This window comes from Eumetopias jubatus, unplaced genomic scaffold, assembly GCF_037043125.1.
Source record: "Eumetopias jubatus isolate StellerSeaLion01/CBP00866 unplaced genomic scaffold, mEumJub1_p1.0 scaffold_6, whole genome shotgun sequence".
In the NCBI taxonomy this organism is placed as follows: domain Eukaryota; kingdom Metazoa; phylum Chordata; class Mammalia; order Carnivora; family Otariidae; genus Eumetopias; species Eumetopias jubatus.
In genome coordinates, this window is record NW_028274812.1 from 96,123,624 (window position 1) to 96,149,573 (window position 25,950).

The 25,950-nt window shown below is 36.5% G+C and overlaps 1 protein-coding gene across 3 annotated transcripts in view; it reads left to right on the forward strand.

Annotated features, from left to right (window-relative positions):
• The window catches only part of HMGCLL1 (3-hydroxy-3-methylglutaryl-CoA lyase like 1), a 182,765-nt gene that overhangs the window by 141,613 nt on the left and 15,202 nt on the right, over positions 1 to 25,950 (forward strand). The gene's annotated exons all lie outside the window — the stretch shown is intronic.

Below are 25,950 nucleotides of genomic sequence, written 5' to 3' on the forward strand. Positions count from 1 at the left end.
CTTTCAGTAATTTATATATAGCTCAAGCAAGCAGGAAATCAGTAAGGATAGAGTTGATCTGAACAGCACTATCAACCAATTTATGCTAATTGACATTTGTAGACTATTCCACCCCCAAAGAGCAAGATACATACTAATAAAATATGTTAATAGGAGTAATTGGTTATGGCAATTGGGTAAGTTAATATGATAATTCTAGGTACTATATTCACATTTTTCAGAAACTCTAAAGCTGCCCTAAAATATTGTTTATTAGAATAAAAAGATGCATCATGAAAGTGAAAAAAATTAAGCCACAATATGGGGAAACATATTTGTAATTCATATATTTGACAAAGGAATAGTAATACTGACTACATGTAGAACTCCTACTAATCCATGAAAAAATAAATACTGGGGCGCCTGGGTGGCTCAGTCAAAGTGTTTGCCTTCAGCTCAGGTCATGATCCCAGGGGCCTAGGATCTAGCCCGACATCAGGCTCCCCGCTCAGCAGGAGGTCAGCTTCTCCTTCTCCTTCTGCCCCTTCCCCCTGACTTGGGCTCTCTTACTCTCTCTCTCTCAAATAAATAAAATCTTTAAAAAAAAAAAAAAAGAAAAAGATTAAAAACCCAATAGAATAATGAACAAATGAGTTGAAAAGACATATTACAATAGAAGATTTACTAATGGTCATTAAGCTATGAAGAGGTACTCAACTCATTAATCAGAGACATGTAAATTAAAGCTACAGTGAGATACCACCGGATAGCCACAAGAATTGCTAAAATTATAATGTCTGGTAAGTATTGGCAAGAACTTTGAACAGATGGCATTCTCACACAGTGCTGGTGGGAGTTTAAATTTATACCACCACTTTTTAACATATGCATACTTTAAAACTCAGCAATTGCATTCCTAAATATATATCAACAGAAATGTATACATTTACTCACCATTAAAAAAAATGTTCAAAAATTTTCACACTAATACTCTTTGTAATAGCCCCAAACTGGAAGTAACTCAAATGTACGTCAGCAATAGAACTTACATAGTTGATGGTATCTACATCTATATAAGAGAATTAACAAAACACTGCTACATAAAACATGTTTGAATTTTAAGAAAACTTGATGAGCAAGAGAAGACACATGATAAAGTATTTATTAGATTACACTTACCTAACATTCAAAAACACAAAACCCATCCACAGTGATAGATGTTAAGATGAGAATAGCATAATGTGGGGGTGGGGAGTGTTGGGGGGCATCTTGGACTGGTAATATTCTACTTTCTGATGTGGGCTGGCTTATGAACACTCATTGATCTGTACACTTAGGATTTGTGCTCTTCTTTATATATATGTATGTTATACTTAAAGAGTTTCCTTTAAAAAAAAAAAAAAAGCAAAATGAAAGAAACAAGTAGGAAAATGGCCAAAGGGTATTACACACAAAAGGGAACCACTTTTGGAAAAGTTTGGCTCTTTATAGTAATTTTGAGCATGTATATACTCTATGATCTAGCAATTCATTCTGAGATATAAACTTAGAAAATCTCTTGTACAACAGGAGACACAGCTAAAGAGTTTGTACCAAACTGTTAATAATAAAAACTGATTCAGCCCTAATTTCCATCTCAAATGAATTGGGTAAAGTAGGGCATATTCGCACAATAAAATATGCTATGATAAGGAATATCTAGAGCTATGTGCAATCACAGGATTCATCTCAAAAAACTAATAATGGGTGAAGAAAAGCAAATTATTGAAGAATACCTAAGGCAATATTTCAGTCATGTAAAGGTCAAAAATATGCAAAATTAGCAGTCATATTATATTGTAACACTATAAAGAAAAACAATGATTTGCAGAATTTTCTGTAAGAGAGGGCACATGTAATCAAGGAGAGCTTGCAGGGGGATTCAAAAATATTGGTGATGCTCTATTTCTTAAACTGTGTGGAAAGAAGTATGTTCATTTTATTATGTTTTAAACTGTATGTCCACTTTAAATATGTTTTTTACATTAACAATGGCAAATTAAAAGTTAAAGAAAGAAAGAATGAAATATGTCAGTATAACCACATTTGGACTTTCGGCCATGAAATCCTGAACCAAAGCTAGCAATGAAAATATAAAACATTATTGTGTTAACACTTACAGTTATTTTATAACATGTCCATCCACTATCTTTCAGCCCTTGGTCATTTGAGAACACACTGGAGGGACCTATAGGGTAAATCAGCAGGACTATTTACACAACAAAAAAATGTGGCTGGTAAAATATTCTCTACTGATGTTCCTGAAACCAGAGACCAGAAATTCACAGTGGAAATAAGACCCTTTACTTTTCTTGTGCCAACACAAACAACAATTATAGTGTCATGTGAGAAAAGTTATAAGAAATATTGCTTGGTTTCAGTCGTTCAACCAAGTCAGCAGATTTCTGTAATTGTGGCAGATTGGACCCCAAAACTTTAACAGTCTTCAGCAAGGAATGGCTCTTAGACATTAAACTGATCTCCGATAAAACAACCCCAGGGTCATGAGAAGGCTACTCTGCCAATTTCATTTCACTGTGGGACCCACTGACATCTGGTTCAGCTGCGGAAGCTGGAAAACTTCTTTAAAATTCTCTTGACAGTAAAAATGGACATGTGGAAAACATTCTGATCTGTTAATCTTTGGTGCTCCTGAAAAAGGGACATTTGGCTTTATACTTCACGGTAATAAATACGAAACCTCCAGATTGAGTTGTAAATAACTTAATGGCATTTAAATAAAGAATAGAACTTTCATCTCCCAAATGTGCCAAAAGATGAATACGCACCTGCCTCACCCCCATGATGTAAGAAGCCCCCTGGATTATTTGTTTGTGCTTGGGTTTAGTAATTTGCCCCCTTTGCTCAAGTTCCATTTGGCCAGTGAAAATTACAAACAGTAGCAAGTGTTTTTTCCTCCCCTTCTGTTTGTCCTTCCCTTTCTGCTAACTAGCTCTCAAGCACTTCTCCTGCTCTTGTATTGAATATTTCAAATAATCAAAGGAATAAAAACAATACAACTATTTTCATATGTATATTTCCATGTTATCGATAACTAACCTTTAGGGTCACGGCATAAATATCTGGCTTCAAGATCAATGGACTGTAGAAGCTGCCTCTGTCTTGCAGTGTCTACAAGGTGTACAAAACAGTAGTAAAACATAGCCAGGATTTGGACTGGTTATTCCTCACTTCAGCTTCCAAGCAGATTCTGCCCACTGCTCCCTACTTCATGTAGCATATCCCCTTGCTTCAAATTCAAATTGCTCTTTGAGGGTTTTGGCCTTTGTCATTTTAAGTCTTCTAAAAACTTTTTTTCCAGTTTTGTTTTTTTCTGTTTTTTTTTTTTTTAATTTCCACAAAGTTCCTCATTTCAGCATTAATATGTTTGTCCCAATTTCAAAATACTATCCTAAGAGCCCTGGAATGAAACTCATAAAATGAATTAGAGAATAAAGGAAATATGCACAATGAAATATAGGTCTGTAAATACATGCTTTCTCTATCCTCAAACATCTTGTGTGGTCCCTAATCAAAATAAATCTGCAAATACATAAATAAATACATCATTTAAAAATGAAGCACAGCTATTACTTCTGGTAAGCCAACTCATTTTTTTTTCTGATTTTATCTATAGTATCTTAGCTCCTAAATGGGAGAATATAGAACAGTAGTTACAAGCAGGGCCTCTGGAATTTAAATGTTTAGGTTCTAATTGACTCTGCGGCCTAGGGAAAATTTCTTAAGTTCCCCAGACCCCATGTTTCCAGACTTGTAAATCTGGGATATCAATAGTACCTACTCATGAGCAGTTGTGAGGATTAAGTGAATGTGGGTACATATTAATCATTGGAAATTGTTATGTTTTCTCACTCTTCATATTTGCTCCATATATCACCTAACAGGCAGTCTAGCCTCCGCACCAGATTCAGGAATATCATTCATTCTACCTTTCCACTGGAAGTTTGGCTTCCTCTCTAAATCTGTGTCTGAGGTAGGTAATTAACTAGGTGTGGTAACATTGCATTATAAAAGAACTTTTCTGTGTTCCTCAGGAATTTATCTAACATCTGTTGAGCACCTTTTATAAGATATTGTACTTCAAGAGAAATTAAGAAAACAATTCCATTTACACATTACCAGAAAGAATAAAACACCTAAGAATAAACTTAACCAAGGAGGTGAAAAAATCTATATTCTGGAAACTATAAAACATTGCTTAAAGAAATTGAAGATGACACAAATGGAAAGCATATTCTATGTTCATGGATTGGAAGAATTAATATCGTTAAAATGTCCTTACTACACAAAGCAGTATACAGATTCAATGCAATCCCCATCAAAATACCAACAAGATTTTTCACAGAACTGGAGCAAATAATACTAAAATTTGTATGGAACCACAGAAGAACCCAAATAGCCAAAACAATTCTGAAAAGGAAGAACAAAGCTAGAGGTATCACAATGCCAGATTTCAAGATTTACTACAAAACTACAGTAATCAAAATAGTATGGTACTGGCACAAAAATGGATGCATAGATCAATGGAACAGAATAGAGAGCCCAGAAATAAACCCACACTTACATGGTCAATCTACAAGAAAGGAGGCAAGAATATGTAAGGGGGAAAAGACAGTCTCTACAACAAATGGTGCTGGGAAAACTGGACAGCTACATGCAAAGGAATGAAACTGGACCACTTTGGATTAGAGACCTAATTATAAGACATGAAACCATAAAAATCCTCAAAGAAAACAGGGAGTAATCTCTTTGACATCAGCCTTAGCATCATTCTTCTAGCTATGTCTCCTCAGGTAAGGTAAACAAAAGCAAAAAAAGTATTGGGACTATACCAAAATAAAAAGCTTTAGCACAGTGAAGGAAACCATAAACAAAATGATATGGTTACCTAGTGAATGGGAGAAAATATTCACAAATGATACATCTAATAAGGAGTTAATATCCAAAATATTTAGGAACTTACACAACTCAACATCAAAAAAACAAATAATCCAATTAAAAATTGGCAAAGGACTTGAATGACCTTTTCCAATGACGACATACGTATGGCCAATAGACACATGAAAAGATGCTCAGTGTGACTAATCACCAAGTAAATGAACATCAAAATGAAAATAACACATCACCTTCTACCTGTCAGAATGGCTAAAATAAAAAAGACAAAAAATAGCAAGTGTTGATGAGGCTGTAGATTAAAAACAACCCTCATACATTCTTGGTGAGAACTTAAATTGGTGTAACTACTGTGGAAAATAGTATGGAGATTTCTCAAAAAATTAAAAATAGAAATACCAAATGATCCAGTAATTCCACTACTGGGTATTTACCCAAATAAAACAAAAACATTTGAAATGATATATGCAATCCCATGTTTATTATAGCATTATTTTCAATAGCCAAGATAGGGAAGCAAACCAAGTGTCCATCAATAGATGAATGGAAGAAGAAGATGTCATTTATTTATACACACACACACACACACACACACACACAATAGAATATTACTCAGCCATCAAAAATGAGCAACATGGATGGGACTTATAGGGTATAAGTCAGAGAGACAAATACTGAATGATTTCACTTACACATGCAACCTAAAAAACAAACTAACCAAAAAACAGTCTCTTAGACACATAGAACTGGTGGTTGCCAGATGGGAGATGAGTGGGGGGATGAATGAAAGAGATAAAGGAGATTGGGGTACCAACTTCCAGTTACAAAATAAATAAGTCATAGAGATGAACAGTATGGGAATATAGTCAATCATGTAATAATGTTATACAGTGGCAGAGGGTGATTATACTTACTGTGATGAGCACTAAGTAATGTACAGAATTGTTAATAAGGTTATACCCCTAAAACTAATATAACATTGTATGGTAATTACACTTTAATAAAAAAAAGATATTGTACTTTACCAGGTGGTAAAATTGGTTGTTATCTAACTTAATTGTTTATCTCTGAGAGGGTATTAGGTCATTCATTTTCCAATAATTTCAAAATAATGAAACTTGAATCCATTGTTACCTTATACAGACAGTATATAGAACTCACATTCTTAAACTCTTTAGTGACTCCTACTGCACCTTTCAGTTCTCAAGGTAGATCTCAGATCCCTAGGCTGCGCTAGACCTGCCACCACAGCCTTATCACTTCTCATGCTCCTCTTCACTCAAATCCTCTGGACTGGAGGCCTTCAGAAAGGCTGTTCTTTATGGTACATTTTCCCCCTATCTCTGGACAATCTCTCTTTGTCTTTTAAGTCACACTTTATAAAGGGTTCCTTAATAGGTGTTTCTGGACTGTGCTCATGTATCACATGGTATATACCCGGTTTTGTTACTGTTCACACAATATTTCCACACTGATTTCTTTCTTAATTTTGGCTTGAGGTATAATTGACCAACAAATATATATACTTAAGGTATACATCATGGTGCTTTGATATGTGTATACATTGTGAAATGATTCCCCCCACACATCCACCGCCTCACCTTTTTTTTTTTTTTTAACTTTTGGTGAGAACATAAGTTCTACTGTCTTAGCACATTTTACTTATACAATTCAGTGTTATCAACTGTAGTCACCATGTTTTACATTAGATCCTCAGAACTCATTCATAGCTAAAGTTTTGTACCCTTTTTCTAACTTCTCCCTACTTCCCTCACCTGCCTCCACCTCTGATAGCCACTTTTCTACTCTTTATCATTCTTTTTTTTTAAGATTCTACATTTAAGTGATATCACGCAGTATTTGGCTTTGTCTGTCCAATTTGTTTCACTTAGTATAATGACCTCAAGGTCCATCCATGTTGTTGGGAATGAGAGGATTTCTTTCTTTCTCATAGCTGAAGAATATTTCATTGCATATATATACCACATTTTCTTTAACCATTAATCAGTTCATGGACATTTAGGTTGCTTCCATATCTTAACTATTGTTAATAATGTGTGTTCAATATCAATCATCAGGAAAATGCAAATCAAAACCATGATGAGATAGGACCTCATACCTGTAAGAATGGCTACCGTCAAAAAGACAAGAGGTAATAAACACTGGTGAAGATGTGGACCAAAGGGAACCCTAGCATTGTTGGTGAGAATGTAAATTGGTTTAGCCTCAGTGGAAAACAGTATGGAGGTACCTCAAAAAATTGAAAACAGAACTACCATGTGATCTGGTAATCCTACTTCTGGGTATAAATCCAAAGGAAATGAAAACAGTATTGAAGAGCTATCTTTACCTCCATTTTTTTTTTTTAAGATTTTATTTATTTGTCAGAGAGAGAGTGCACACAAGCAGGGGAAGCAGCAGGCAGAGGGAGAAGCAGGCTCCCTGCTGTGCAAGGAGCCTGATATGGAACTCAGTCCCAGGACCGTGGGATCATGACCTGAGCTAAAGGCAGACACTTAACCAACTGAGCCACCCAAGCGTTCCTATACCTCCATGTTTATTGCAGTACTATACACTGCTTACTTAATGTCAGTGTTCCACTTATCAGTGAGGAAAAAGACTTGTCATAATTTCTAGCACAGGTTCTAGCACATAGTATATGCTTAATGTTCAATACCTATCTTCAAAGTGACTAAATATTGCTAAGAATATACAGTTTCAATACAAACACTCTATTTCTTACATCAATGATAAGGAATTTTTTTAACTTGATTTCTTTGTGGAAAAGTAGGACTACCTGATACCACAGTACCTAAGGATACAAAAAAAAGCAGAACATGTATACTTAATGGGGGAATATTTGGGAAGTCTGTGAAACAATTAAAAATTCAGAAGCTGATTTTTGTTTGTTTAGGTCTGCTGATTTTCCTTAAGTGAGCTGTGGTTGAATTATTTAATTCAGTTTTAGTTGGTGTTAGATGTAAGGTGGAACAGGAATTAAGTAATGTCCATTCAGGTAGCATGGCAACATAATACTAGAGGTCTATACAGAAGAAATCTGAAATGGCTCTTGCTTGAAACATTTGCAAAAAAGAATATTCACAAAGAGAAAATATATTCTAAAACAAAAATATATTCTATATTGAATGTAGGCTGTATATTTGAACTGCAGGCATGGAAATCCATAAAATAAATGTTTTTTACATGTGTGTAAGAACTTCTTAAAATGAGATCTTTATTAGTTGAAACCATGATTTTATTCCAAAAATGTAGTTTTATAAAAGAAGCAATCTTTCAGATGAGGAAAGATTACTTCATATATAGGCAAATTTTCAAATGGAAAAGACGTTGTGGTAAGAACAAGGAAGTTACAAACAGTGAGGGAATCTACAAGTTTTATGTTGTTGAAATATGAACTTCAAGATAATGACAACATAAAGAAAATGGTCATGTAAATATAATGTAAGACAATGATAAAAAATGAGGCTGCACAACATATCCTGATGCCAAAACATGAAGGGCCTCACTAGCATTGGTAAGAATCTTGGATTTCATCCAGTAGGTGATGGGGAGACACAAAGGATTTTAGGCAGGGAAATAATATTAGAACTTCAGGTTTGTATTTTTAGAAAAATCCTTCTGGCAGATCTGTAGAGGGTCAATGTAAGGAACATAGGACAAGGCAGGCCAGGTGATAGTCTTTCAGTGAACCAAACAAGAGCTATTGATGGCTTTGTGTATAGAGCATACACTATAAAGAGTAGGAGAAGAGGACTATTGGGAATTTATTTAGGAGGTAATATTTATTTAGGAGGTAGGACCTCATGATTGGCTGAAAATGGAAGGCAAGAAAGAGAAAGGGGAGAGGGAGATGCATAGCTGATTCCCATGGTTTTTGCAGGAGTGACTGGATGGTTAATGATCAAACCACTGTTCTATACATACATTTAAACTGCTGTTGCGGTCCCCCAGAGCAGAGTTGTGCCTGAACGATGGAAGAGGCAGTGGAGACAGAAGAGTTAAAGCACAAGAGCCATTTCAGGGGTGCCTGGGTGGCTCAGTCCTTAAGTAGCTGCCTTCAGCGCAGGTCATGATCCCGCAGTCCTGGGATCCAGCCCCTCACGGGGCTCCTTGCTCAGTGGGGAACTTGCTTCTCCTTCTCCCTCTCCCTGCTTCTCCCCCTACCTGTGCTCCCTCTCGTCAAATAAATAAATAAAATCTTAAAAATATATATAAATAAATCAATAAATCACAAGAGGCATATCAATTTGTCAGATGAGCTCAAGAAGTGGAACTTCATCCTTTATTTCTTATGGCACTTAATGGCAAAGCTCTTGTTCTTGATTTTGCACCTCATTCCCTTGAGCTATCACTAGTCTCAAGGTTTATCCCTCATAATTCCTAAAAAATTGTTTCCCTCCTGCTTGACTAGTGACTATTGCCTCTTGATAAGTCAAAATAATTTAGTCCATCAGGCATAATTTTGCTCAAATTTTTGCCGCACTAACCATAAAGGTTTATGGAGTAGGGTTCTAGGGGCCTCAATACTGACCTCAGAAGGTCTACAAATAGATTCAGCACTCAAGAGTCTTAGAGTCTGACATACTTTCATCCAGCTTTTATTTTCACCTTAATATATCTTAGGACAATTATTCACTTTGTTAAAAAGAAAACCACAGGCCCAAAATGGCATCACTTAGGTTAAGGCCTCAAATCAGTAAATCAAGATTTAGTACCGAAATTAACTGCAGTTTCAACCCTTGAGGAATGTAACCTTTAACCAGTCCATATGGGAATTTCCTGGTTAGCACTAGGAAATTTACTAATACACCTCTTCTCTTTACCTTAGGAGGGTGACCTTGCTTAAAACAATGGATTTTTTGCTAATATTTTCATTTTATTTTTCTGCTCCCTCTCTACCTTTAAAAACTTCTTTAAGAAGCAGGGAGACGGAGAAGGAGAAGCAAGTTCCCCACTGAGCCCTTTGGAGGTCCCCTCTACTTGCTAGATGGCATGTTGCCTGATTCATTAATCGAGTTAGTAAAGCCAGTTGGATCTTTAAAATTTACTCTGTTGAATTTTTGTTATTTAACAACTTCCATTACTAATGGCAGTACACCAGAGAGATTAAGTGCAGTGGTTTTGGAGCCAGACCAACTTTAAAACATGCATGGGCATAAATGTAAATTTAAAAAAAAAACTTAAAAAGTTTTAACACAGATTTTAAACTGTTATAAAATTGTTACAAAATGGAAAAGAATACAACATGACCAATTGTTATGAACTGAATATTTGTGCTCCACCCCCAGCCAAGTCATATGTTGAAATTTTAAACCCCATGTTATAATTTTAGGATATGGGAACATTTGGGAGGTAATTAGGTCATAAGAGTAGAAGCCTCATGAGTAGGACTAGGTTCTTATGAGAAGAAATGAGATGGATTTTCTCTTGATCACGTAAGAATACAACATGAAGACATCCATCTGCAAATCAGGAAGAGGGACCCACCAGACATCAAATCTGTTGGCACCTTGATGCTGGATTTCCCAGACTCCAGAAGTGTAAGAAACAAATGGCTGTTTTGTGAGCCACACAGTTTATAGTATTCTGTTATAGTAGCCCAAACTGACTGAGACACCAAGGTTTATAGCAGGAATGAATAAAGATTAGTTCAATATCAGGAAAGTGATGTAATCATAATATTAATAGATTAGAAGAGAAAACCATCTCTTAAGGAATGCAGAAAACAGTTGATAAATACTTGTTTTTTTATTTTATTATGTTACGTTAATCACTATACATTACATCAATTACATCATTAGTTTTATTTTTTTTATTATGTTAATCACTGTACATTACATCATTAGTTTTTGATGTAGTGTGCCATCATTCATTGTTTGCGTATAACACCTACTGCTCCATGCAATATGTGCCCTCTTTAATACCCATCACCAGACTAAATACTTGTTCTTGATAAAACCTCTTTAAAGTAGATGGGAACCTTCCTGGAGCTCATGAATATTATCTATCAAAACTTTACAATGAATATTATACTAAATTATTAACTTTTTAATTGAGCCTCTTTCTAAAACAAGATGTCTGTCAGTGTTTTAGCACTGTAATAAAATAAGAAAAATAAAAAGTAATGAGAACTTTAAAAATCAGGGGTGCCTGGGTGGCTCAGTCAGTTTAAGCGTCTGCCTTCAGCTCAGGTCATGATCCCAGGGTCCTGGGATCGAGCCCCACATCTGGCTCCTTGCTTAACAGGGAGTCTGCTTCTCCCTCTCTCTGCTCCTCCCTCTGCTTGTGTTTTCTCTCTCAAATAAATAAAATCCTTTTAAAAAAGAACTTTAAAAAATCATCTGTATTTTCAAATGGTTGCTTATAATGATAGAATATATATTCTCTTGGATTTTCATAGAACGTCCTATCATTTGTAATAACTACTGTGTGGTAGTAGGAATGGGAATATATATAGTAATAAAAGTATTCAGCAAAGTTTCAGGCTAAAAAATATCCAAAATAACAGTGCTCCTACACAGAATAGTGTAACAGACTATATATAGTACTCAAAATCTAACAAACTAAATGAAACTGACGTTAGCAACAAAAGAACTATATAGATTACTAGGAGAAACAAAATATGTGTTAAAACCAAACATATACTAAATTTTTGATGTAAAAACCTATACATATTAGTAAGATATTCAAGAAATACAAAGGGGTGGCGGATGGGGGAATTGGGTCATAGACATTAAGGAGGACACATGATATGATGAGCACTGGGTGTTATATGCAACTGATGAATTACTGAACTCTACATCTGAAACTAATGATGTACTATATGTTGGCTAACTGAATTTAAGTTAAAAAAAGAAATATAAAGAAATCAGGACAAACAGCTAGATATATTATGTTCACAGAGGAGAGAATTCAGTATCTTAAAGATGCAAATGTTCCAATGTTGATTTATAAAGTTTATATTCTTTGAAATGATCCTAACAGCTTTGTTCATGAAACTTAAAATCAAAATCCGTAAATGTGATGTGTGATATACCTAAACAACATCATGCTCAATGGTGAAAAATTGAAAGTTTTTCCTCTAAGATTACAAACAAAACAGGAGTGCCCCTTCTTGTCAGTTCTATTCAACATAGTTCTGAAGTCCTAGCCAGAGCAATCAGACAAGAAATAAAAGACATCAAAGAAAGAAGCAAAACTGTCTTTGTTTATAGATGATACTGTTTTATATACAGAAAATCCTAATCTCCACCAAAACACTGCTAGAATTAATCAATGAATTCAGTAAAGCTGAATAACAATTGGGTTTCTATACATTAACAAAACATCAAAAAATAAAGAAAACAATCCCATTCACAGTATCATCAAAAACAGTAAAATACTTGGGAATAAATTTTACCCAGGAGGTAGCAGATCTCTAAGACTTTGATGAAAGAAATTGAACAAAACACAACAAATGGAAAGATATCATGTGGTCATGGATTAGAAGAATCCATATTGTTACAATGTCCATATTACCCAAATCCATCTACAAATTCAATGAAACTTCTATAAAAGTTCCAGTAACATTATTCACAGAAATAAAAAAAAAATCCTAAAAAACCCCCAAAGAACCAAAGCAGTCCTGAGAAGCAAGAACAACCCTGGAGGCATCATGCTTCCTGATTTCAAACTTGAATATACAGCTATTCTACAAAGCTAAACAGAATGTTTCTGGCATAAAAATAGACATATAGACCAATGGAACAGAATTGAGAGCCCAGAAATAAGTTCTCACATATGTGTTCAAGTAATATTTGCAAGGGAGCCAAGAATCCTCAATGGGGAAAGGATAGTCTCTTCAATAAATGATGTTGGGAACTGGATAACCACATGCAGAAGAATGAAGTTGGACTCCTATCTTACACCACTCACAAAAATTAACTTGAAATGGATGAAACTCTTAGAAGACCTGAAACCCTAAAACTTCTAGAGGAAAACATAGGGAAAAATGTTCCTTTACATTGGTCTTGGAAGCGATTTTCTGGATATGACATCAAAAGCACAAGCTACAAAAGCAAAAAAACTCTAAGAGGCTATGTGGGACTACATCAAACTAAAAGCCTTTGGCACATCAAAAGAAGCAATCAGGAAAACAAAGAGGCAACCCGTGGAATGGGAGAAAATATTTGCAAGTCACATATCTGATAAGGGATTGAGATCTAAAATAGATGAAGAACTCCTACAACTCCATAGCAAACAACACAATTTAAAAATGGGCAAAAAGGGGCACCTGGGTGGCTCAGTCAGTTAAGTGTCTGCCTTCAGCTCTCGTCATGATCCCTGAGGCCTGGGATGGAGCCCTACATCGGGCTCCCTGCTCAGTAGGGAGCCTGCTTCTCCCTCTCTCTCGCCCCCCCCCCCGCCAACTCATGCTCTCTCGCATGTGTGCTCTATCTCAAATAAAATCTTTTAAAAAATGGGCAAAAGAACTGAGCAGATATTTTTCCAAAGAAGACATACAGATGGCCAACAGATACACAGAAAGGTGCTCAACACCACTAATCCTCAGGGAAATGTAAATCAAAACCACAAGATATTACCTCATACCTGTTAGAATGGCTGTCATCAATGCCCAGCCGGCTGGTCAGCCAGGTGAGCAAGGCATTACTGCATCTGGGCTACAGCAAACCCCGTGGTCTGTGAGGGGCACTTTTGGGTATCTGTGTACAGCAGGGCAAGAGATGCCACAGCATTGGCCAGCAGGCCCTCGACCCCAGCCTGGTACTCAGCTTCCAGCTGACCCTCATGCTGTGTCTGAACTTATACCTCCGGCCTAAGATCCAGGGGCTATTCAGCTCCACCATCACTCCTTTCATCTCTGGCTTCAGCCAGTCCCTGACCCTGAGCAAATGGGCTTCCAAATCACCAAAAAATATCTGTATAGCTCCCAAAACTATTCATTGAGAAGTGTTGAACTTGGGCCTAGAGACCAACCCCATCCCTATGGCAGAGACAACTGAATTTGGGGGGTGGACTTTGGCAGGCAGGAGCTGAGGGACTGGTGCCTACTGTTAGGAAATGGACAACAGCCACATGAGGGGAAGGAGATTGAGGTAGAGGGAACATTGTGGTTCCTAGGAAGCTCACTGAGGTGTGCAGGTGGCTCCCAGTTGGGGGCACATGCTCCCCAGAACTGTAGCATGAATCAAAGGCTTATGGGGCAGCTGGGCTTCTGGCTGGATGTATAGGTGGCATGTGCCTTATTATTTTTTATTGTTCCTGACAATTAAGACAACAGTGGTGTGACAGAGTCAGAAGAGTGGCTGGGCTGCACTGGCCTCTGCAAGGGGTGTGTGCTCCTGGTCGTGGCCCCGGAGAGAAGGGGAGGTCATAGAGGTAGTTTGTGTATCTCACAAACTCTTAAGGGGCCCAAGGTGTTTCTTCTTTGTTTTTGTAGCTTTTGTGTTTGTTTTTTTATCAGAGCTTCACTACTGACCTGTCCTAGGCAGCTATCTTACAGAGGCATGAATCTAAGAGGAGGAAGAGTGGATGTCGGGATCACTTAGGGATCTTTGACACCTGAAGGAAAAATAAACCTGGGGGTTGCCTTTGGCTTGTCCCCCTTTGTGTACCGAAGAGTTGAGCTGTGAGGGGACGGGGCTGATTGGGGTTGGGGCTGGAACCCCTCCCCCAGAGGAGTGTCATCTGGGTCTTCTACCTAGAACGGTTTACATGAAGATACTCGCTGTTCGTGAATATATTTGGTGTCCAGGTATTAAGACCTATGTAATATTTTTTTCTTTTCTAATAAAAAAAAAGTTTAAAAAAGACCTATCTGTACCCCATGTTCATTGCAGCATTATTTACCATAGCCAAGAAAGAGAAACAACCTAAGTGCCCTTTGACAGATGAAGATGTGGTGTGGACACACATGTACATTCAGCCATGGGAAAGGAAATCTTGTCATTTATGACAACTTGACAACTTAGATGCACTTTGAGGGCATTATACTGAGATAAGTCAGTCAGCAAAAGACAAATTCTGTATGATACCACTTATAAGTAAAGGCTAAAAAAAGCTATACTCAAAGAAACACAGTAAGTGGGACTGACTGGCAGGGTAGAGGAAATGGGGACAGACTGGTCAAATGGTACAAACCTCCAGTTATAAAGTTAATAAGTTCCAAGGATCTAATATACAGCATGATGACTATAGCCAATAATACTGTATTATATACCTGAAAGTTGTTAAGTGAGTAGATCTTAAATATTCTCATGATATATAAGAGATGGTAATTACATGACCAAATGAAGGTATTAGCTAATGCTATGGTGGTAATTATTTTGCAATATATAAATGTATGAAATTGACATGTTGTATACCTCAAACTTACATAATGTTACATGTCAACTATCTTTCAATAAAGCTAATAAGAAAAAGCAAAATAGAGGAGTGTAAGGCAGAATACACAAGAAATTTTTTAAAATAAGAGAACCTACCTTATCACGTTCTAATCAAGAAAAGACTTCTTTATGACAAAGCAGCCTCCAGGACTGATTTCATGGGGAGCTTAGGTAGGTTTACAATGCTTGGGAAAATGCACAAAATACTTAATTCTAAAAGGCTAGAAAGTAGGAGAGGGTGTTGGCTTTATCTGTGGAAATCCACACAGAGGAAACTTTATTTTACTGTTAGGTCTCACTAGGTTGTTTTGATCACAATTCAAACTGAATGTCAGGCTTAGCTATTGCCATATTATTTGTGTTTGGAGAACTTTGTTTTAGGTTTTATCTATTAAAAATATCCTTTAGATTTCTAGCCAGGTTGGGTATATAGAGGCCTAGCTGTGGAGTGCTTTCTTGAACTCTGAAAACTTAAATCACTAAGTCACATTATCAGTGTTATGGCTGCAGAAGAAGACTTTCATGTCTTTTGTCTTTTTTTAATTTGATTTCTGCAACTAGGAGTCTAGTATTTTTCTATATAATCTTGTAAGATTTTTAAACTAGTGAATCATCTTCATAAAAATCTAATGACATAGATGTAATTTTTTCAGCTATCACACATTAGCAATTTTCTCTTGGAATTTAATATTTGTATTGTTCACAGTCATTGTTGCTAGAAATGTGTATCTTGACAGAAATTTTAATCCTAGATAACTGTATAAGAATCTCATTGCCAATATTTAAAGTAGATAAAAAAGGAACGAAGCTCTAATCAAAATAAGATATTTTAGCCTGAAAAGTTTCATTTGGTTCCTGATTTCCACCTGTTTTGTATTCTCATTTTTAAAAATGATCCTGTACATACAGAGTATGGCCCTGGAGGTGAGACTCAAAACAATCAGAAGACTTTGGAAATATTTTATACTGAAAGCTTGTCCCTTGTGTTCTCTCAGGAAAGCAGGAGCATGTGAAGTAGAAACATGAACAGCTCAATCAGAAACAGAACAAAAGACAAAGCTTACTTTCTTTCAGTGATGAGTCCATCTGGAGAGGTGCCAAGGGGTTACTATATTTAGGGAACAAATGTAGGTATTTTTATTTGAGATATTAGAAAATCTGCAGTTGACCTACAGTTTCAAACCAAAATTTTTATGTTTCTATTGTTATATTTTGAAATATCAGTATCTGAATATATTTTATTATCTTTCAGGAACACTTTGAAAACTTGTATGTTCTAGCATAACTTTTCTGGAATTTTCTCTGTAATAGTTCTAAAGCAGGGAAACTAAGGCTTAGCAGTAAACAAATTATGAATTATAGCATTTCTTTTTCATTTGCTTTAAAATAGTTGCAGAATTTTTTACATTGCAAAAGCCATTTTTTCCGCATATCTTTCTCTCTCTTCTCAAGCAAAGGCTGCATGGACTCAGCACCCCAACCCTAACATAATTTCTTTGTGAATATTGACAACACATATTGTTCCACATGGGAAGAGACTCTTTGTACCTTCCATGCACAATTTTCCTTCATAAACTGTGTTTTAATTGTGATCAAGTCATTGTTTGGTGTATGCATTTTGCCCTTAACTACTTCTGAGAAGCCTATTGGCTGAAATAAAGAGCAGCAATATGAGATCTGAGCATCTGGGGCATGCCTATAACAAAGGAAGTCTGTATAATCAGTTTGGTCTTAGGTGGTATTCAAAATAATCCTTAGACCATTTTACAGGAACTTATCCAAGAACAGCTGAGGATGACTGGCATTTTCAGTGATCATTTGTATGCTCTACTTTAGATTGCTTTAAAGAATTAGTAAGGTTGTATTGGCACAGTAATTGGGATTACATTTTGAAACGTAAATAAATCTCTAGATGAAATTCAAACCATATAGTTGTTATACCAGATATAAAAGTTGAAGGCAGATATATGTGGGAGAGAGGAGAGCTCTAGTAGTCATGGGGCAAGGGGAGTCAGAGAGGAGAAAGTTACAATGCAGTGTAATTGAGGAAGAGAACAAAACCCAGAAATTTAAGAGGTGAGCATACATGGTTAGCATAGGAAGAATGGAAATAATTTTGGATATGGTTCCAACAGATAAAAGTGAAAATTTTGAGGAAGGCAAGGTCCCAAGACAGCAGATTCCCTCTTTGGAGAAAAGAAGTAACACGTATTTTGGAGAAAAAAGCATAGAGAAGCAAAACAGTCATTCTTATTACATCTTTTTAAAAAATTTCTAAGGTGTTTTCATAGAGTCTTATTTGTTGACTCTAATTTCAAGAAAGGTTTCCATCAGTTATGCCCCAAGCGCCCCATAATCACACACATATATTGCATATCTGTGGGGCCCAATGATTATCTTGATTTGCTGTATTTGTCGTTCATGTGGATCACAATGAATCACATAAACTTGCTGCCCTACTAGTAAGCAGCCATTTACGTTCTTATTTACTTTTGCTACTATATATAGACTTTCCTCTCTCAAGTTTTAATGTGTTTTCAGGTAGTTTTACACAGCTGTGTGTTTCGCAGCAGCCAGAATGGTGATCACTGACTACCTTGAGTACTTCTTCAATTTATTTAAGTCCAGGATCCAGTCAAGTACACATACATTTAAAATATAAACTATTACTTTGTAGAATACCAGTCTAATTTTATGGTGGTATTTTTTGATGTTCTGATAAAATGATGGTTGCCTTCTCTTATTCAAAGAGTGGTTTTAATTTTAAATGAAGTACCAAAATAAATCTGTTTTCATTAAATGAATTTACTCGTCAAAGGAACACGAAGGAAGAAATTATATTCTTGTTCTCACCATGTGCCAAGTTTTCTAATCAACAGTGTATTTCAAAAGTAGCAAATAGATCTTTGCCTATTTGGTTTTAGGCCCTCTCCCACCGTACCGCCCTACCCTTGATTACCAGACATTGACACACTAGCCACACCTTTTCAAAAGCAGTACTACTTAGTAGATACGGTATGATTTGGAGAACAACAGTACGATTTGCCTTTTTTTTTTTTGAAACTTTCAAAATACTGTACATGTGTCACTCACAGTTGGAGATTTTAGAATGCCAAGGAATGTGTTCCACATGTTTCCTTTTTTGACTCTCCAAAAAACAATTTACTCTCAAAAAAAAAAAAAATCTTTACTACCTTAATGTCTGGATGACTAAAAAATACAATGGGTCATTATTCTTCAGGATGTTTATACTGCTTGCCAACAAAACACCACAGAATAATTTTACAAATTAGATTTGTGTTTTTTTTTTTCTTTTTCTCCATTTTCAGGGCACAGAGTTAACTGATTTTGGTTCCAAGTTCTGTAGCAACACCCTAAGGGCAAAAGTCTTAATAAAACACATTAAGTTGTTTCTCATGAAAAGATATTACATCTTCTATTTTATGTCTCACAGAGATTTCCTACTTAATGTTACTTGGTCAGATAAATGTTTAAATGTTGCTGGTGTTTTAATAATAAAAAAATGGTGACATTAAAACTTATCTTCATCCTAAATTTCAGAAATGTCTAGGTTAAAAAACACTAACTGACACAACAATGTGCAGAAACATGGGCTATACAGCTTACTAGTAACAATGGAACATTTTTCCTCCCCTGGATAAAAGTGACAAGTGAATTCAATACATTTCTTATAGAAAAGTGTTCTGCCCACGGATCAGATCAATATATTCACTTGAATGTGTGTCTTTTTTGTGCATTTTTTTTTTTCCTAGCAAAAGGATATAGTGGTCCTGGAGGAATCCATGACTTAGAAAACATTTGGAACTGTGACTTAGAAAAAAAGTTGCATATATATTGAGAAGCACGATGATTTATAGTACAATCAACATGCTATTCTCTTAATGTTAAATATGCAGTTTTAACTGTTATATATCTTATCAGTAGAATATATTAGAAACACAAAATGTATTCACTGACTCACCTAACACCGACTGTCTACCATGTACAAACCTGTGTTATGAATGTCTGACATTCGGCAGGTATGAGCACCCTGAATGACATTTTATTGAAACTTTATAGGGAGGTCTTAAACATCTCTCATTTCCTTTATAGTTAGGAGAGTAACCATGAACTCTATCCTTCCTCTTTTTTTTTTTTTTTCCAAAGAATATTTGTACTCTACAAGTAAGACTTCGAAGGGGACTATTTCAACAACTCACTTTTCAAATATGGAAAGTGAGATGGAAAGAAGTAAAGTAACCCTTCCTAAATCAAATACCAGTTACTGAAGAACTAAAAGCAAACCCAAAAGCCACGTCTATTGTATTCCCCCAAACCTTGTCTGGTGTGAAATGATGTTTATAAATATGTGATTGGTGAAAGGGACAAAAACTTGGGTAAAATTAAACTTGAGTGCTTTCTCCGACTCTCAATTGTCATTTGTCTTTGGTAAAGTGATAATGAGTTATTCGTGTACATAAATCATTCACCTTTGGGTTAGATACCAACTTGACAGTATTACGTTTGGTTTTACATATATTGCAATAAGAAACTAGCAAATTTTGCATAACTATACAGTACTGTATTTCATTTTGTATAAAGTTTTGGATTTCTCTTATCCTTAGTGAGATATGATGCCTGGAAGAGTTCCACCTCTGTAAAATTAAATTTCAAATACAGCTCCACTTTAGAGAAGCATGCGTGCATTTGTTAGATGGCTTACAAACTTTGATATAAATTCTTTCTGGACATGTGAGATGATGTGAGTAATTGATACAAGATTAGGCACTGGCCTGAAATACTGAGCAAGAACAGACCTAATTCTATTAAGAAATGCAATAGTACTTTCAGATGTCTTGTGGACACTAGCTGTAAAGAAGATTCTGAGAGTTCTAAATTCAACATGAATTATGTAAGATGGCTGAAATATATATACACACATACCCACCAATAGCAACATAAAGATAAGCATATCTCCTCCTATACCTATATATAGCTATCTTAAACATATTCAGTAACATTTCAAAGTTAAAGTGTGTGTGTACATATCATAATCCTATCTTTAAAAACCCATTCTACTAAGCATCTAGATTTATAATATTGCATCTAACTTATTTTTTGTCCCCATAGTGAGTTGTACATAGAAACCACTTAATAAATATGTTCTATAATAGTAAATGAATATTTTGGGTACTTCTACAAAATTGTGCTACACAGTGGGAGGAATCAAGTTAATGGTAAATGTCAATAAACAGGAAACTGTTATTAACAAGGTCAGTCATTAGTGCTGTTTTTAGTTCTTTTTAAAGGCTTCCTTTCAAGTGTCATACTCTGTAAAATCATCCTCAAGGTCTCAAGTCCTCAAGGCCAGATTCAGATGTCATTTCCTCCATGCAACTTGCCCTGATTAACCTGGCCTGAAATAACTTCCTTCTCCTTGAACTCTTATATTTTCCTAATTGACCTGAATTAGTATTTCACACAGTCTTCCTTCTATATGTTCACATAGACATCATAGCTTTTCCACTAGATTATAAGTTTTTTCTGTCAAGGGCTGTCTCTTAAATATACTGGTATCCTAAGCCTTTTCTAAGTGTATACTTAGGAATGTTGTTTGGTTGATTCTTTAGCTTATATAAAGCTGAATATGTTCATAAGAGCTATCATTTCATAGTAATATTGACAAAAAAGGGGGTCTCCCTGTGAAATGAGAACTTGTTCAACTAATAGACATTTATGTAATTCTTATTATATTGTCTAGGAAGAAACTAAATCTCCTGTAGTCAATTACAGAAGAATTTTGTTCAAGTCAACATGTTTTATTTGACAGGAAAGCATAAACATGACTTCAGTTAATTTGTTAATAGCTTCATGAGCTTTGGCCTGTAACATCCTCCTTAGTCTACTGTGGTTTCCTAATCCAAAACATTGTGGCCTAGCCTATCAAAAGCAAAATGTTTCGTGATATGAAAAAAGTACAATGCCCTAAGATGTTTTCCATTCTATTCCTACCATCGAAAAAATGCTGATGGAGACTCCTGTTTGCGACACTAATGATACTGACCTTATCAAAATATACTTGTTCATAAGATCTGACCCTGCCACACATCTGATGTTATTGTCTAACACTGTCTCCCTGTTCCTGCCACTACAGTCATTGTGGTCTCTTTACTGATCTCAACACACCAAGCATCATCCCTTTTCAAGGCATTTGTCCTGACTTGGTTCATTTTGTCTTAAACATGATTATTTCACATGAGTACTTAAGTTCACTTTCCTACTTCATCTGGGTCTCAGCTCAAATACTCCTTTGTCAAGCAATGTTTCTTGCAAGAATGGTGTAAATTGCCATCTCTTCCTGTCACTTGTTTCCTGAATATTCTTACCTTGTTATTTAACCATCTTACGTGTTTTTCTCCTCCACTGGAAAGTTGGCTCCATAATAGCACAAATTCTGTGCATGTTATTTCCCACGACTGTATACCTGGCACCCAGAAGAACATAGGAACTCAACAAATGTTTGTGCATTGATGGGACCAATAGTTGCCACTACAGAGCATTACCTGATGTTTTAACTTTTCTAAAGACAAAGACATAACGAGTTACATGAGTGCTAAACACCGATGTTTTTATGGTACTGAAATTTAAATGGAATATACTGAGTGGCTTCTACCAAAGGAATTTGGTGAACAGTCCTTGTTTGATCTGTGAAAATAACACTTTCCTACTTCTAAGAAACTGTTCCCCACAAGTCCAACCATGTAGTTCTTATGAGGGCGTAGAAATTGCAGCACTCTCCCTACACACACACACACACACACACACACCATATACACAACACCTCTACTAAGTGTATGATATAGTGGACTCATGGCCCTAGTGCAAGAAATCTTTGACTTCAATAACTGGTCCAGAGATGGACATGTGATTCAAGGTGGCTCAGTAAAGATCCAAAACTTTCCCAATAGTTTCCTGGCTGGAGCTCATGAAAAAGTACTCACTTTTCTTATATAAAATCCTGTGACCTTTGGCATAGCAGACATGAAAAAATAAAGTCAACACAGGAAAGAAATGATGAGGAGTAGGGGGTGAAGACAGAGGGAAGAAGAAAGGGGAAGATGGGAGGGTGAAGAGAGAGGGAGTGAGAGAGGGGAAGAGACAGAAGGAAAGAGAAAGTTTCTGGTCTTTTCCAAGATTAGCTTCAAACTCTTTCCACAATCCACTTAAGTGAACCAATAGATTTCCCCCCTTTTTTCCCCCCTTAGTTCAACCTAATCATCCTGATTAATATAGGGCATGATATGGTAAAATTAAGAACCATATCTCCAGCAGGAGGTTTTAAGATACATGTGGGGGGAAAAATCATGTACCACAACTTATTTTTTTCGTGTTTATAATGACTATCAATAAATACAAGAAAATAACCTTAAAATGAGATTCAAAGAAGCTTTTTCTGCAGGAGTCTGAGCTCATGAGATCCTGGTCTACGTCTTTCTGATTAACTAAATTGATGTAAGGCTAGAATTAAAATACTTAGAAGAGGAGGAACTGTATACTCCTAAAAAGGTCTTCCTTTAATATTTTCTCAATTTGCCTTTGGTAGGAGCTAGATAGAAGCAAATTCAGACTGAACTCCATGAAATGGATACTTGGATCTTTCAGGGTCCAGCCAGAAAACAGGAGCCATGTAAGCAACTCAATCCAGGAAATTGTGCACAGGTGACTGGAGAACCATAAAACTAAACATTAGGCAGCAAAGCAATCCAGAAATGAGCAGGTTCTGGGTTAGGACAGGGTAACCAGGTGCCTAGGGCACACCATTTAGGGAGCACTCATTCTCAGGTGCTGATTGTACTTGCTGTAACTGAGAGTGAGTACCTTCTTATAGCTTGCCCCTCAGTGCTCTCACTTTTAAGGAGGCACTCCTGAGATAAGCAGGAGCAAGAAACCACCACTGTGACATCAGTGAGGCCCCTTGGCTGGACAAAGAAAGAAGATGTTGTTACAGGAACCCACCATCCAGAGTCACCAGGAGGAAGTTGGAACTGTGGGCCTGTCCATGGTCAACATTTAGAGCAACGGAGGAAACAGGCTCTGCTAGAAATATCACCTGAAACAGCAAGGGGGAATATTCTCATTTCTTCCTCCAACAGAGCCTTCTGTTGGCTGAACTGGTTGGAATCTAGCTCATGTGGGAGTTGGGGGAATGTAGGCTACACAGGCAGTCCCCTGTGTTAAAGAATGGAAAAGGGACAGACAAGAATGATCTCTCAAAGCAAGCAGGCACTTGACCATCACAGGGCTACGCACTTTGGAAATCAGAGATGCAGGTGGCAGCCTTCTTGTCGTGAAAGTTGAGTCATCTTATTTTATTCTTGCCCAAACAGGATATTTGGCCATATCAATCCATTTTTTCTGTGGTTAATACTGTATGTTACTACATATTTCATAGGTGATTTTTCTTTTTCTCTGAATGTTATCTAGCCAAGTGAGGGAATAGTACTTGGACTCAGATCTAAAAATTCCTATCTGCTTCTCTATTTTCACTTTTAACTAAGGGTGGCATTGGATTTTAGGTGCTTGGAAATATTAAAGTTAAAATAAATCCTAAAATGTGTTACAAGTCACATGGGAGCTTTTGTAATTCTAGTGGTATCTGGCAGCCTTGCCGCAAATACCAAATATGTGTGGGTTTGACACTCTTCAGGAGCATCTTCAACAAGTTTTTTTTCCCTTAAACTATGTTTTATAGGTCTTTGCTGTGTCTTTGCTTAAAATTTACCTGTTGTGTTCAGATGCCAAGGAATGGACCTACCCCAGGAATGTGTTACCTCAAATCACAGTAGCAGCAGCACTTCATATTTTAATGTTGTCTATGTTTATAACTTCATGACAAAATTAGATGTTACTGAGCAAACTAAGTGAAACATGCATTTATAGACAGACTTAGGATTGGATGAAATTCCTAGGGGCCATCAAAGCCAATAGTTTCACTCACTGTAGAAGGGATTCTTTCTACAACCTTTAGATTGTCTTTTAATAGTTTCAGTGGCAGGAGAGATCATTATTTTAAGAGCTAATCAAGTTTAGGCAGCACTGAGTGGCTACAGAGTTATCTCTCATAATCAAGCAAAATCTACCTCTGTCAATTTTCCTCTGGAATCATATAAAGTATGTCTACTTTCTTGACCACATAATGATCTTGAACTCTGTAACTGCAACTATTATCTACCTCTGAGTCTTATCCAAGATAAAAACCCACAATTGCCTCAACCATTGATTATATCGTATTTTCCAGACATGTTGGTTTGGTCCAAACGTGCTTCACCTCCTATACATTTAAGTGTGATTACACTTACTTTTGTTTTCCTACCTTCTTTGAGTTAACTGGCTTCAACTGGAGGAAAATCTATTTTGATTTCATGTGTACTCAGCTTTCTCTCTTTTCAAGTTATACTCACTGCTTAGAAAAATTAACACCATTATTACCATAAATATCTTGTGAGATACTCTGATCGATTGTGTCTTTAGAGTAAGCAAGATTCCTGGTAAGTCATTTATAAATCAGATTGGGGGCACCTGGGTGGCTCAGTCAGTTACTCATCCAAATCTTGATTTCAGCTTAGGTCGTGATCTCAGGATTGTGAGATCAAGTCCTACATCCGGCTCCACACCCAGTGTTTAAGATTCTCTTTCTCTCTCTCCCCCACCTCTCAGAAAGAAGGAAGGAAGGAAGGAAGGAAGGAAGGAAGGGAGGGAGGGAGGGAGGGAGGGAGGGAGGGAGGGAGGGGACTGAACTTGAACTATTTGAAATGAACAATAAGGATTGAATAGTAATATTCATGTAGTGATGTAATATTGTGAAATGATTTAAACTTCAGTTCAGTTTAATGAACATTCAGTTTAAATGCCCCAAATATCTCCTAATTAATGGCTGAATACTTATGTTAATCGGTTTAGTCATTTCCATTCAAAACTCAGTGTCTCAAATTTCCCCTGCCCTTCTCTGCCTCTTGTTCATATTATGGTCTTGCTTAGTTTGAAAGGAGTTTGAGTATCCATCCACCATTACCCAGGGATTACCTGGTCTGATGGCCAGGTTTGAGTGCCTATTGTCTTTGAGGCTGCCTTAGGTCCCACTTGCCAGGCTCCTCACTTCACTTTTGCTACCCTGGCATCCCAGCCAACTGGATGGGAGATTTTGAGTCTTGTACTCCCTCCAGCATACACATTTGGAAGCAGGACCGTCCCTGTATTCTAGGGCTCCCCTAAACCTATCTGGAACTTCTATCACCCATTCCCCTAACCACATCCCTGGTACTCAGCAGAGAGGAGGAGCTTTCAACTCAGGGACCCAGGAAGCATGTTGTCATATCTTTTTAAATTATTCCACTACCCAGTGGAGGCCAGGTCTTTGGGTTATAAGAATGCTTAACCATAAATTTGAACATTACCAAAGCCACGGATCACTCCAGATGTAAATGAGAAGAAATAGGTATGCAATGAAAGATTAAGAATTAAAGCTAGTTTTGAACAAGCAGGGATGCTTTAAGTAGCGACCTGTTAAATATCCAGTTTTTTATATCTGTAATGATTTCCAAGAAACCATCTT